This window comes from Cryptomeria japonica, chromosome 9 (assembly GCF_030272615.1).
Source record: "Cryptomeria japonica chromosome 9, Sugi_1.0, whole genome shotgun sequence".
Taxonomy (NCBI): domain Eukaryota; kingdom Viridiplantae; phylum Streptophyta; class Pinopsida; order Cupressales; family Cupressaceae; genus Cryptomeria; species Cryptomeria japonica.
The window spans coordinates 353,841,865-353,857,961 of record NC_081413.1 but is presented as its reverse complement, the minus strand read 5'-3'; positions in this window follow the sequence as shown (position 1 = coordinate 353,857,961).

The following is a 16,097-nucleotide window of genomic DNA, read 5'->3' as shown; positions in this document are numbered from 1 at the left end:
TCTTCCAGTGTTATGAGTGTAGGTCATTGTAAATTTCCTCTATCAACTTGCCGGCCATGGACTTCCTGAAGTCTGGTTCTCTTTTCATTTAATGCAAGAATCAATTCATCAAAATTGTTCATGACAAAATCAACTTTGGCACAAAATGGAGTGAAATGTTTTAGTGGATCATAGCTGGGATCCATTTTTTGCACTATAGCTCATAGCTTCCTAAAAGCTATCCACTTCTCCTTCCTCCAATCCTGAGTCATGAAGTCAAATTCATTCCTTATTATATCCTTAGGAAAGTTATGCTCATGGGGCAATGGGCCTCCTTTAATTCTTGCCCTGAAAATATTGTAAAATCCCTCAGGGTCAATATGTCTGGGTGTGCTGACCCCTAAATGATATGGTGAAAAAAGCTTGTCAAATTGCACATATCCCCGTTTATAATACATAATATGGAATAACAGTGTAATCAAGGAAAATATTCCCTTTGCCTCTCCCCTTCAACTCCTTATCATGTATTCAACCTATTTGCCACATCACTTTAGCAAAACTCAATCTTAAGGGAACATTGAAAGGTAATACATGCAGTTGACTCGGGAAGCCATAAACTCTAATTACTGTACTAATAAGATAATGGATAATGTCCCCCCAATTGTGCTCAACTTTCAAAAGTGGCAGCCTTTCCTTAGGTCTTATAAAATCATGGAGCTACGTGGGAATCCTTGGTGGATTGACTATTAATCTCTACCTCAATCTAGAAGCAAAACTATTGTCAAACCTCGATTAACTGGCCTCCTGCTTGTGCCAAGACATGTCCATGCTCCAAAGCTGCACCAACACCTCAATGTTGTCAACTGTTCTTCTGAGATTCATGGTGCCCTCAAAGTAATCTGCATTTCTATATAAGAACATGTGCATTAGCAATGAATACTAATAGAAATGAGTTCTATATACACCATTCTTAATATCTTGCAACCCCTCATGAATATTCTCTTCAAGGTATGGGGCAAAGTCCAAAACCACAGTAAAATCTGGATACTGAATTTGTACAACCATATACATAAAATCAGGTGGCATGACTGTAATAGAGTTGAATCCTAAAATTTGACACAGAGAAAAGAAAGTGGCATGCAAATATTTGGCAAAAGCAGCAATAGGAAAAGGCTCCTCTGAACTAGGACCAATATGGTAAGTTGTATCTCCTTCTTTTTCCAAATGAGCTGGAAGGAGGCTAGCTCTAATGAAACCCTTCATCTTGTAATATTCTTCCTTTAACTCATTCAAATCTACCTGTACTAGGGTAGCAGAAGGTTCATATAAATTGAAAATATCTTGGAATTCCTCCCTCCTAATTGTCAACAAAGTCTCTCCCTCATTTCCCTTTATAACTCTCGAAACAGGGTCATATCTGTCTGCAAAACCACTGTAAAATCTGGATACTGAATTTGTACAACCATATACATAAAATTAGGTGGCATGACTATAATAGGGTTGAATCCTAAAATCTGACACAGAGAAAAGAAAGTGGCATGCAAATATTTGGCAAAAGCAGCAATAGGAAAAGGCTCCTCTGAACTAGAACCAATATGGTAAGTTGTATCTCCTTCTTTTTCCAAATGAGCTGGAAGGAGGCTAGCTCTAATGAAACCCTTCATCTTTTAATATTCTTCCTTTAACTCATTCAAATCTACCTGTACTAGGGTAGCAGAAGGTTTATATAAATTGAAAATATCTTGGAATTCCTCCCTCCTAATTGTCAACAAAGTCTCTCCCTCATTTCCCTTTATAACTCTCGAAACAGGGTCATATCTGTCTGCAACTTCTTTGAGGAGGTCGACATCCATGAATACATTCAACACCACTAACTTTCCCAAGTCATACTGCCAAGCACTTGAAAACGGGGATTGCAAATTTCTCTATCCATACCACAACTTGAACATTTCCACCTCAGTCATTGGTACCCTAGCATCCGCGATGTTGTATGCGTTATCAATTAACCCTTCTCCTAGGGTTTTTCCTTGAACAAGTCTCTGCCATGGATATTTATCATTTGTTGAGGGATTTAATTGATCAAGAAAATCATCAAAAAGGTTCCTCTTCAGATACTCTGTTTGTCTTGAGTGGTTTCGTAGGGTAGCCATCTTCCGAGACTGGGGTTTCTTAACACTTACCCACAGAGGAAAGAAGAAAACTGGGGCTTGACACAAAAATATTAATTTCAGCACTGAAAAGTGCAAATCCTCACCCCTTTATGTCAAATTCTAAACCCTAGAGAAATTCACGATCTTCTCCCTATAATTTCACACAATCCACACTTTCAACAACTCTGAAAACACAAAAGAAGGATTTAGAAACTTACAGCTTTGTATGCACCAAATGAACCTTGATTTTTCACTGCAAGAACTTGTTCCAATCTTCTTTAGCCTAGGAATCACCTTCTAATCACCTTTGAATCACTTTGTGATTCGAAAATGGCTCTGAAAATTCTTTTATTAGTGTTCTTGAACCAAGCATCACTGACTCATCCACCATTACTACTCGCGCGAGTGAAGAAATAACTCAAATTCATATTTGAATTAAGTTTAAAACTGGACTGTTGATCTTCTCCATGTTGGCACATCACACAATCTATATTAGTCAATTTGACATTGACTATCTCATGTGTCAAGTGGACTCATCAAAGATATGACGTAGCATATCTAACTCACTGCCACCTCACCGCTCACTTCATCTCGGCCAGTGGCCCCACCGTTCGGCTTACCTCAGCCCGCCTAGGACACGTGGCATCATATCGCGATGTCATGATCCTTAACCTTCGTGCATCTTCGACCGTGGGGTTACAAGAGTTGTTGGATCTGTTTGAGCTTGATCCCCCGACCACAGTGTCCGCCAGTCTTAGACGCGTAACAACCGAGCATCTTTTTGATCGAGATTAAAAGATCTTCGTCCATTAAAATATGTGCAGATAGTAGGAACTTTTAGTAGCTTGACTGTTATCACAAAGACATCGGCTGAAATATTAAAGTTTAGACAGGAAAATTTATGCGTTGGCTAGAAATATTAAAAGGGACCCGACCACAGAGAAAAAAATAAAGCACACAAGACTTAGGGAAAATATTAAAGGGCCAACATAAAAATGAAATGCCGAGGATAAGAAACATGGCCCCCCCTCGACGATGAAAATGACCCTCAACCTAAGTGAAAAAGGAAATGCGAAATTAGAACAGATTTAGGGGTTTGATGAAGATTTAATCAAAAATGCATGAAACCCTAAACCTAAGTGTGAAACACATGACAAAGAACAAGATAAATCCAAAATTACTGATATTTTAACTAATGTAAGAAAATTTTTGCACAGTCATTTTTAGGACTATTAGTGGCTTTGGTTGGGGATGATCATTACTAAGGAATGATGTGAGAATCCAAAATCTCAGGTGGAGCAAACCATTGCAGAGCAGACCAAAAAGGGAAGTTACCTGGACAGGGTAACTCAAGTAGAAAGGAAATATATTCTACTTATGTACAAGACCTAATCTAATGCTCATGGAAAATAACCACTTTAAGAAAAGTAGAGTTTCAAGAATTGTCCATGAACAGGCTAGCTACATGAGTTACCTTGACTTCAAAAGCATCCTGGATAGAGCCTCGCTACCAGCAAGCTCCATAGCTTTGACGAGGTTATCACTGTAATATCACAAATATTGCTCCATTGCCAGCCATGCATCCATAGCCCCGATGGAGTTACTCGCATGTTCCCATAGCCAAGCATTTTGATATTTCATTTTTTTTTTCATTTTTTTTTCTTTTCTTTTTTTGATCATTCTTTTGATCTTTTGATATGGTATTTTTCTTTTCTTATTTTGATTGCATTGGCTTGTAAGTAATGAAACTTACATGGGTCTGATAATTACAGTGGCGTTGAAGCAATTTTTTAGATTTTTCACTAGCCATGTCTTCGACTAAGAGATCACAATGATTTAGAACAATTTATTAAGTGTATGAGATATAGTAATCAAAAGATGGTGGTACCAAGATACGATAAGTGGTTCTATCATGGACTGAGTGTGTATCCCAACCAAAAGAAAATGTTAAAGAGGAACAACCTCGGATTCTGAAGCATTTCATGAATAGATATCTAGGAAAAGGACTGAACATAAGATTGAGCATGGGAAAGCGTGTGACAAAATGACACAAATACCTATCTCACATATGAAATATTTATGCAAAGGATTGAATGGGAGGGATGAGAGGATGTAAAAAAGGTTTTGGATAACAGATAGGATGTTGGAAGATTTGCACCAAGGATAGATGGAAATGTCTTCAAGATGAATGTTGGTACACATCTTGAGAGGTGGTGGAGTGATGGAGGAAAATTGAATTTTGGGACATAAGAACCCAAAATAGATGAAGGAAATGATGGAAGAATAGTTTTGGAAAGATGTTTAGATAGATGGTTGAAAGAAGTTCAAAGATGTGTGCCTTTGTTGATCTTTCTTATGGATCATTTGAGGTGATGGATTGGTGGATGGAGGGAGGTAAGGACCCAAAATGGATGGAAGGGATGGAGAGTTTGACTTTGGAATGAAAGGACCTAAAATGGATTTGGAGGATGAAGAGTTTGACTTTGGAATGAAAGGACCTAAAATGGATTTGGGGGATGAAAGGATTCCTTGATCTTGATCTTGACTTGGAGTAGGATCATTTGAGTTTGTGCTTTTCTCTTGATTTTGAATTAGATTAGTGAAGGATATGGAAGGGATATCATGATCTTGCTTAGGAGGTGGATGTTGAATGGGACTCTTCTCTTGAGATAAAAGAGGATCATCGTTGACGGAATACCAAAACCTTAGGGGATCATCATAAGGTTCTTGATAGATGGGATCTTGATAAAAATGGGATTAGATTGGAGAGCCATGATATCTTTATCTTGATTTAGGCTAGGACTCATTTCCTTTGAATAAGATTCTTCTTTTTCAAGTGACAAAGGATGGTCACATGAGTGATCAAAGTTTCAGTTTGGATAGGTTGATGTTGTTGACTTGATGGATACTCTGTTTCGAATACTCAAGCTTAATAAGTTGAATAGAGGGTTTGTTCGATAGGCCCCTATGACAAAACACGTCAAATGATATGGATAAAGTCTCCTGATATGGAAACTTGATTTGACTAACTTGAATACCTAGCTAGGTATTGTTCTGATTAATTAAGAAAAATAGGTTTTAAGGACCCGAAACCTTAACAAAAGAGAGTAAGATAGGACATAAAAAGTCCAAAGCTTAAGAACCGCTTACAAAATGACTGGCAAAAAGGCCAGCTAACCAAAAAGATAGCAAAGAAAACAACAACAAAGAAACAACAACTTACAATACCTAGCTAGGTATTGTTGTCGTTGAGATAGTTGGATGATAAACTCTTGATCACTTGGTTTGATACTCCCTTAATCTTGTTGGATGAAAGTCTTACCTAAAGATTCTTGAAAAGTTAATAACCACCTCAAAAGGTGCTTTGTTGGATATGTAAACTTCTCCACTCTATGATTCCATTGTTTGAAATGATTTTTTTTAATTTTTTAATTGATACTTTGCAAGATGTTTGATCATTTGTGACAAGAATACATAGCACACATGAAGACAATGGTCATCATAATGCTAAAGATTTAGTGTATGTTCTTTGAGGATGTGTTCAAATCCATGATGTTTTCACTGGTTTGGATACAAATAAGACACACCAAGAAGACTCTTTATTCAAGGGTCATCAACAATATTATAGCCCACAACTCGATACTCCTTAAGCTCAAACAATCATATCACCCCCTAGAGGACGCCCATTTTTTTGCCCTTTTTCCAAAAATTAGCCCAAAGAGGATTGCTCCTCAATTGACTAGTTATCTTGGGAGATGTATGGTGAGTGATCTTGGGGGTGGATTCTTCCCCACCCTTGCACTATGATATTGCCAATGTATGGCACCTGATTTGGCTCAAAGTTTCTTCTTCTATGGTTCGTAGTAAAGGTCATGTTCGGCACGACAAATGATAAACTTAATTAAGAGGCTTCCCAACCTTTAGAACAAAGGCTTTTTGCATCTCAAGGATACTAGGGGAAGACTATCAAATATACACTTCCATTGGAGGGGATTTTTATCAGCCTCCACATTTGATTATAGTGGGTTGGTAAACTTGGATTTGTCGTTGCCCACTTGGGTCGTACCCTTCTCACTAGCCCCCTCAAGGCGTTCGGGAAGGCATGCCCTCTAAAGGTTTTAATTGCTTGAAAGTAAATAAAGCATGAAAAGAATGGGTTTGGCTTTTTGGTCACCCAATTAATGGGAGAGCATATACCTACCACTCAAGACAAAGCATGCAATGTTCTTTTCACCTTTCAAAGAAATGCTTATCTAAGTCCTAATTGGAGATGTTGCTCCAATCAAACATGGTGTTTATTTTAGTCCCACGTAGCAATTATTTTCTAACTAGGAAAGTTAAATCCTGGTCAACAAAATGAAAGTCGTTGCAATAAAGTAAATCGCTTTGGAAAAGGGACAAGTTGATTGTTCTTTTCAACTTGCAAATAAAGATGTTGATTGTTCTTTTTATTCTTGCAAGAAATGAAAGATTGTCTTGTTCTTTTTAGAGCCCGAATAAAGTGTGAGATCCTAACATGCAAAAGTGAGAAATTTGAGTTTGTGGTTCTTTTTATCCTTTGCAAGTGTGGTTCTTTTTAAGCCCAAAAATTGAAGTGTGATCACCAAAATAAGATGAAGTTCTTTTTATCTTGCAAAAATAAAAAGATGAGTTCTTTGTAGGCTAACTTAAGAAAGTAAGCAAAAAGAACTAATTAACTCCTCCTTTAACCTTGCAAGCCACTTGTTAGAATCCTACAAGGAACTTGTTAGTGAAAATGAAAAATTCAAGGTGGGCTAGACAAGCCTAGAATTCTGAATTGTGTTACATTTTTTTGTAATTTTTTTTTTCTGTCACATATGCCCTAAAATAGAGTGCATATGCACTAAAACAGTCCACATATGTGTTAAAACACTTCACATATGTGCTAAAACTATACCTTTTTTTTTTTTCCTATCACATATGAGCTAAAACAATCCACATATGCGCTAAAATAGTGCACATATGCGCTACAGGATCAGGTATATGCGCTAAAACAGTCAATATATGTGCTACTTCGTACCACGAATGCGCTGGAACAGGCTCTGTATGTGCTAAAAGATTCTCTGTAAAATTTGGGTCGGACCTGCGCAAAAATATTAAAAATTTGATCAAATTAGGGGTCTAGCCCCATGGTAGGCGCCATAAATGTATGCTCGAAAAGTGTGGAATCTGCAAAAGAGAATAAAACAACATCAAACACACACATGAAACATTATGTTAGAGTTAGAAATCAAAATAGAAACTAAACTAAGTTAGCTTCAAAATAAAAATCTGCAAGCACATCTCATGCTCCTCTATCTCCAAGGATCTTCAAGATTCAAGGTGGCTCTCACTTGGAAGAGCACTTGATCTTTTAGATGCCAACCTAAAGAACAAGATTGAAGGATATGCCAAGATCAAAATGAATGCAACTAAGATCCCAGCTAGATGATCAAATGATATGAAAAGATGAAATGCAAGATATGAGACTAAGATTGATTCCAAATTGAAAGCTTAGGTGTGTTAATTAAATTAACATGGAGATTGGTATGAAATTGATATATAATGGCTATGAATTAAGCTAGCATGAAAATGGGATTAGCATGATACTATCAACATGATGAAAGCTAAACTATCATGCAACTAAGATCATCTAAGTGCTTGAAGATGACAAATTGAGCTCCTTGATAACCTACAAAATGACTATAAGTTTGATGCACAAGATGATGGATCCTAAGATTGAAGAAATGAGATCTATTTATAGAGAAAATAGAGAAATGGATGGCCAAGATTGAGCAATCTTAATAAGGACTAGGATTGAAAGTTATCAATCCACAAGGGGGATTCAATCCAATCCCAAGTTGATAAATGTCACCTTGAGATGGCTTGAGAGGATGCTAAGCAAGCATTAGATGCTAAGTAAGCATTAGGGATAACCTCAAGGGATGACATCATTGGATAATGCTATTATCCATGGGAGCATGCTATTGTCCAAGAGGTAAACTCTTGTGCAAAGTTGAGGGATGGCCAAAGGGACAACCATCATGGGCTAGGGTGATGTCTTGTAAGAGACATTAAATCCTCTTTGAAAACTTTGGAGTTTAACTTGTTGGAAGGTAGATAACCTTCAAGGCTTTTGTAAGAGCCTTACAAGTTTGGAAGACTCAACAAGTTAACTTGTAGAAGAAGGTAAAGTTTTCAACACATTTTGAAGACTTTCCCCAAATTTGGAGAAGCCACTCCCCCAAATTTAGGGATGTGACATGATTAGAGGAATTAAGCTAGTTAATGAGGGATTAGAGGGGTTCTAGAAGAATATTAGCATGCTAATGGAAAATGTAGGAGAATGCAAGAGGAGGGAAATAAACATGTTTAGATAAAATAATTTTATATTTATTTTAGCCAAAAGGGGTGCAACTTGCATTTGTAGGATTTTGAAAGTGGGGGGACTATTCACAAATAAATAATGATCTATTTAAATGCAAAGTGATTTTTTTAATCAAATGTAAATTCAATTTAAAGGGAGAAGGGGATTTTAATTAAATACATAAGATTTATTCAATTAAATGGCTAAAGGGTACTTAATCAAACCTTAGTGTAATTAATAGGTTAGGCTAGAAGAAAATGATTTTAATCAAATCTTTATTTTGATTAATAGGCTGATTGGAAGAATAGGGATATTAATTAAACCTTAGTCTAATTAATAGATGAATAAATGATGATGATTTTTCTAGGTATGTATATTTTTTTAAGTTGCTGTTTTTTTTAAAAAGAGAGTATATATATATATATATATAATATATATTTTATTGAGGGGGTTCCCCTGAGAGAGCCCACGACTGTGGGTGGTCACAGCCGTGGCTACCCACAGTCGTGGGTAGTCCACAGGTTTTGGGGGACCACAACGTGGCCCCACAACTCTTGCCCCTTCCGTATGTTGTGTGACAACAATTAAAACAATTTTTTATTTTATTTTAAGGTTTCTTTTTATTATTTAATTTTATATATATATATATATATATATATATATATATATATATATATATATATATATATATATATATATATATATATATATATATATATATATATATATATATATATATATATATATATATATATGAGAAATTTACCTTTGGAAAGATATGTTTGGGAAATAGGAAATAAAGAAATTCAAGGTTTATAAAAATATCTGATTTAAGATATATATGATTTTTTTAATACACACACACACACACACACACACACACACATGTATATGATTCAAATGTGTTTATCATGGTTTTGAAATTTTAAATTGATATAGCAAATATTGATTTGAATTTTTAACTGAATTTGTGAGATTATTGTTAATGAATGATTTATTTTGAAACTTAGAAATTTTAGTAAACTTGGTCAAATGTGAATTAGATGGAAAACAAATATGCCTTTATTCTGAAATGAATGATGGTGCTTGTTTCGTTATGATTGTCTTTGTAAATAAGTTATATTGCAAGTCCCTTGGTTATATGTGAAATTAGACATTTTCGTGTTGTCTTTTCTTTTTGGCCATGTCTCGTGAGAAGATTAATTTTTTCCAGTTGGTTAAACCTATATGCAAGGGCTCGTGTGACCAAGTGTCTTAGTTGTTATTGAACTCCCTTTGTAAAGTTGGCTTTGGTGTTTTTGCCTTGGAGTCCTTTTGGGAATTTTGTGTAGTGTCATAAGGAATAATGGCTTTAGAGTGGGGGTCAGGCCCAAAGAGGTTAGCAGGAGAACCCCTTGAAAGATGGATACTTAAGTGATAATCTAGCAATATATAAGGGGTTTGGGTAGCTTAAACATTAATTAAGATTAATTGTACCCCGCTCATGGTTGAGTGCTTGTACAAACTCAAGATGCAATGGGAAGGCCTAGAATGACAAACCAACAACTTTGTCCTCACGAAAGGATTGTTTGGGTCCGCATGAGACTTGGATAGGGTCAGGGGTTCGGGAGAGGTTACCAGGACAACCCAAGATGGGGGCCAGGGCCTATGGAGGCCTGTCAGGATAACCACTCCAAGCTATGCGATGACACTCTTTCCTTATGATCACTAGTGTGTAGTCTTGTTGATATCACCCAAAGTTTTATTGTGGAGTCATGTTTGTGAGTGTATGCTTTATGTGAGATTACCCGATGTCATGTTTAGACCATGTGTGCATTCCTTATAGTTTACTAATGGGTCGTATTTCTATCTCCTAGCACGATGGGGTGGTTCTTTTTTAGCCACATGGTCGGGTGGTAGTGCCACTTTCCATCAGGTGTGTTCATTCCTTCTTGTGAGAGTTGGCTTCACAGGTGTTCCATTGCTCTTTTGGATTGAAGCATCTCGTATTTCCAGTTGGATCCTATTTGTTCTTCTTGGATCATTCTTGTAGTTCTTGGACCTTATATGGTCAGTTGTATCATTTGTTATGTATGCCTTCATAGCAAGATGTAATTTTAATGTATTCATTATGTATTCTTATGAGACTTAGTGTCTAATTGCAATGTAATATTGTTTTAATCTTGCAATGTAAAGGAAATGTATTATGACAAGAATTATATGGTAAGATTTATATCTTTAATTAGAAACGTTGATGTAATGTAAATGAATGAATTATCATGCATGAAGCATAAAAATGTTAATGATATCACATGCAATTGTATGAAAAAATCATTGGTTAGTGTAATGGAGTTTTAATGATTAATTTATCTTAAGTGGATTAATTAACCTTAAACAATGTTTAGTTTAATTAAGTAAACCTTGTTGGGAAACCCTTTAGGAGTTTAAGTTAAGTCTTCTATTTGTGCAAATTAAATGCAATGTTCATCTTAATGCATCTTTTAGTTTATTAATGTTTTAAAAAAAAATATTTACACTCTTTTTCAAGTGTTTTAGTTGAATCATTTAGGGTTTCTTGGCGGGGCATTATAGATTGTATGCAGAATTATCCCCATGCATGGGGGTTCTTTGTCATGGTTTTCCAAAATGAGGCAGATAGAAACAAAGTCTTGGGATGTTGTCAATGGTGTTGGGAGGACAGCCATCCGTTGATGCTGAAACCTTGGCATCCGACTTTTAATCCTGATTCAGAGACTTTTGATTGCACCCCTCTTTGGATCAGGCTTACAAATCTTCCAATGCAGTTTTGGTTTGACTCCTGTTTTGAAGCCATTGGGAACTCCTTAGGTTAGTTTTTAATGATTAATGAAGGATCTCTTAATTTGATGCATACTACTTTTGCGTGTTTATTGGTTGAAATGGACTCTTCCAAGGATCTCCCTTTAGAGATTTCTATCTCAACTTTGAAAGGTAGTTGGCTGCAACTTGTGGACTACGAAGGGATTCCTTTTAGGTGTAGAAGGTGTTTTAACATTGGTCATAATGCTGATTCATGTGATAGGCATAGGGTGAAGAGACCAACTTCATGGTGGAAAGAGGTCACCCCCAAATTTTACACGATGGATAAGGAGGAGGTGAACCTGATTTCTTCCCAGGTTTCGAGTGATGTGCATACGGGTGGCAAGGGTAAGGTGTTAGAGACTAAGGGTGACTCTGGTACATCAAAGAAAGGAAAAACAAGAGGTTTAGGAGGTGTAGTGAATGATAGTGTTAATGTGGTCAGATGTGTGGATCAAGCTAGAAGTGAGCAAATGCAAGAGTTGAAGGCTAAATCTAGTTCAAAGATGGGGTGTGTCGCAGGTGTTTCTGGTGCGAACCATATCGCTCCACAAAGCTTTGAGGAAAGTGAGAAAGAGGCTTTGGGAGCTTTCAATGTAAATTTATTGGAAAATGAAAGAAAAGAAGGGTGGATTGAGGTTAGAAGGAAGAGGGATAAGAGAGCCAAGGATGATAGTATTAGGCTGATCCTACACTCTCAGGAGTTGGAGGAGGTCAATCAACATTTTACACAATGATCTGTTAATGGGCCAGTTGTGACTATGGGGAGGTGGCTTCCTGATTGTAGTCCCACCTGGTTCGGGCTAGGTCAAAACCCGATTTCTTAATAAAAATAACAACTATTACCAACCAAAAACAATAAAATAATATAACATAATTTTTTAATATTTATAAAATATTTACAATTTAAAATCACTAAAATTATTTATATATAAAATACATACGGATGCCAATTCAAATTGCATGAAGTTTTTATATACGTAAGTTTTTTCATTATTTTGTGAGTGTAATATGCCTCTCGACATAATTATATAGAAAAAATAAGGAAAAATATATATTAATGAAAAAAAATAGAAAATAATGACGAGACACAACAAATTAAATGTTCTTTAAAAAAAAAAAACATAATTTTAAAAAATGCAAAGAGGCATTTCTATTGAGAAGGATAATAATAATAATACCACCATAGCTATCTAAAGTGGTAACCTAAGTGAAAGCAGTATGGTCTTGCAACCTTCGCCTCCAACATATTTTGTCATAATTGTCATATCAAGGCCATTAATAATTAATAAAATAATATAGAGATCCTTCCTAGATTCTATCTCAAACTTATTACTTTTAGAAAGTGGAAATGAAAATCTTCCTAAAAAATTGTTTGTTGTTTTATCTCACCCATTGTCACTAATTCCAAATGAATAAATTTAAACATAACCTTGTTCAACATATCACAATAAATGCTTGAATTTCATATTGAGTAAAATATGCAACTATATGTGTAAGGTCTTATAGAGAAATTGGTTCTATCATTATGTGGCAACAAGATTAAAAGTCATACATCTTATGTCAATTGATCAAAGTTAAAGTTGTAAATTAATTCACCATTTACCAAAATACAATCAATTGGCAAAAAAAAGTCGATATAATTTTTGCTAATGCTGACAATTGAGAAACCATAACAACCCAATCTTAGGAAGCTACACATTATTAAGATTTTATATTATCAAAATGGGAGACAATTGTTGTGCAAGTGTAAGCCTAGGAAGTGACAATCCCATTTGGTGACATTAAAAAATCCTACCTAAATATAAATCCAAAGACTTGATCTAGCAACCCCAATGGACAACCTTGAATATCCTTATCAAACCATTTATCTTCACTTTTTATTGACTTTTCTTTAGTTTTTTCTCAACCATTGATTGTTTTCTCTGATGGGCTACCTCTCTATCTAGTATCTCATCAATAACACTATAAAAATTATAAAATAAAATAAAAATTTAAATTTAAACATAATTTTTTTGTCTAATGGTCTACCTTTCTATCTTGTGTTCCATCAATAATACTATAAAATTATAGAATTTAAAAAAATGAATTTGAAATAATATAAAAAGTATGAATCCTTTAAATTTTGGCAAACTTTTATCCAGTCAAAATTTCCCTTTTCACAAAATTTAAGAATAACAATTCTAATTACATAACTTTTAACACTACCGAGAAAGCATAAAATCAACAAAGATTTGAATTCAAAAGAATTTAAATCCATTGATTACCTATTTCAAAAAAAAATAAAATTTCCATATAAAATAGGCGTGAAAAACCAATATTTGATTGGTATTGCATCTGCATATGTTTTTTACTATAACCACAATAAATCTTGCCACTACTTAACAATTTTATTGTGCCATTGTTTGAAACTAATTAGCTTCTTTCTAATATCATACTTACAACTAACAAGTACCAACATTAGAAAAGTTCAATGCCTTAGGAGAGAGAAAGCCTATGTGGAAAGATCTCTCTTAACTAATGATAGGTACCTCACCCTAAAGAATTTAAAGGCTACGCACGGTAGGCAATGAAGCTAGTATGATAATAATGATGAAGGCCCAAAATCTAATATTAAAAAAAAAACCTACATTTAAATAAAACAAGAGAAAATTAAAAAATCATGCAAATAAAATTGTTAATGTAGGTTTTTTATTTTCCTGTATTTATTTTAACTACACATATTATTTAAGCTTGCTTAGGCTATTAGGAGTGGTTAATATGAGGACACGTGACAAAATACTTCAACTGCATGTGTAACTCTCCACCTCACATGAGTAGTTGAGTTACACACCCTCTTTTGGCTTGTTGTGCTACCTCTCATAACAACTATTTTGTCATTTCCTAAGTGAGTTATGGGGTAGTTGGGTTTCTCACCCTCATTTGGTCTTATGTGCCAACTTTCTTAACTCATTTCTTGTCTTTATGTAAGCAGGTTATGCCACATGTTTTGGCATTTACCAAGAAGGTAAAACCTCCCACTTTTTATGGGGAATAGGAGTTAATGCACCTCTTGGTTGTATATGCTATTATTTTTCTATATAATAAGCACTATACTATCACCTTCATAAGTTCAGTGATTGCTCGGTTAGAGTCCTCTCCAAAATTCTCTTCTATTTGTATTTTTTCTCTCATATCAGAATTATCTTCATTCATCTATTTTGATCTTCGATCATCTGTTGCTTGGGGAGTTGCATGTGATTTACGACCGACATCAGATTCTGGCTCGGTTCTCGCTTCTCACAGAATCTAACATGGTATCAGAGTCGTGTTGTCTGGTATAGCTTGTTGCTTTTCTGATTTATTTGAGAGATTTGAGACTATTAGATAGATAGCTAATATTTTACTTAAAAACCAAGTATGCTCTTCTCCTGCATTCTTGTGTGACCTGGAGAATTAGAACAGTTTAAAGGAAAATAGCTTCTAGTTAAATCTGGTTTTATATACATGTGTTCCTTGAGATCTAGGTGAATGCATAATTTTCGTAATATTGGAGGCTTCTTTAGAATTTCCAAAGTGTCCAGAAGGCTTGAGAAAGTCAAAAGTGACTTTTATTTCACCAAAATCAGAGTTTGGAGGACATAGTAAAAAAAATCAGAGTGAAATGTTTTTACTAGAGTTGTTTTCATTTCGGCTTTAGTGTTCTAACTTCCATTCATTTCCAGGAAAAACAATTTCTAGGTTTTGTTTCCAGCATCGAAAAACTTTTGGGTTTCTGATGGTGTTCCCAAAAAATTAATACTTTAGGCAGAAATCGAGTTTGAATAGAGCCTAAGACGTTTTTCTAGCAGACAAATTCAACAACTTTTCTTAAAAGTTGCATAACTTTTGCTTCGGGTGTCAGATTTTTGCAAACAAGTACTTGACGGAAAGCTGGAAATGAGCACTTTCCATTCTTGCAGGTCTAATTGAAATATTCTTCCTTTTTCTATCAAATATTATAGGTTGTATCAACTACTTCTTTTTCTCTTCAACATGTCATATCTTTCACCTCACAACTTTGTTTTTCAAAAACTAATAGTTGTTGGAAAGGTATTGAGAAGTACTACGTAGCTATAAGGCTAATTTTCTCAAATCTTGTATAACATTTATTTGTATTAAAAATTTCTATTTCTGGTCATTGGAGCCTTAGGGAGCATTGTAATTTGATAAAAAGCCTTGTAAACACACTAATAAAAAAGTGCCAACCTTGTAATATTTGGGGGATTGATTTTCTGAGACTAGTGGAAAGGGGGGTGTCTCTTTATGTATTTTGTGTAATCATAAACTAAGATAAGTTCCATTCATGGGTGGGTTAGTCATGTCTCTTGATAACTATTTTCATCCTTCTGTTGTCAAGCTAACTTCAGAGAACTATTTGACCTGGAAACAAGGGATAAAGAATCACTGCCTTGAGCAAGATCTATGATCCTAGCTCCTTGGATTCGTTCATGAGCCAAGAGACTATGAACAAAAGAATGCTTGGTTTAACAACAATGCCATGGTCTATGGACTAATATGTCTTACTATTTTTGAGGATACTTTACATCATATAGAACGCACTGAGTGCCCTTTCACTGCTTGGACCATTATCCAACAATTGTATGGAGACATTGGATCTTCATCTGAAAGTGATGTATCCTTGGATAACCATGCTCTTGTGGATGATTTTGAGACTTCTATTGCCCCATCTTGCATGGACATATTCTCATGTGATGATCAATTTGTTGATAACCCATCTACAATTGTTGCTTCTTCAAAAACTT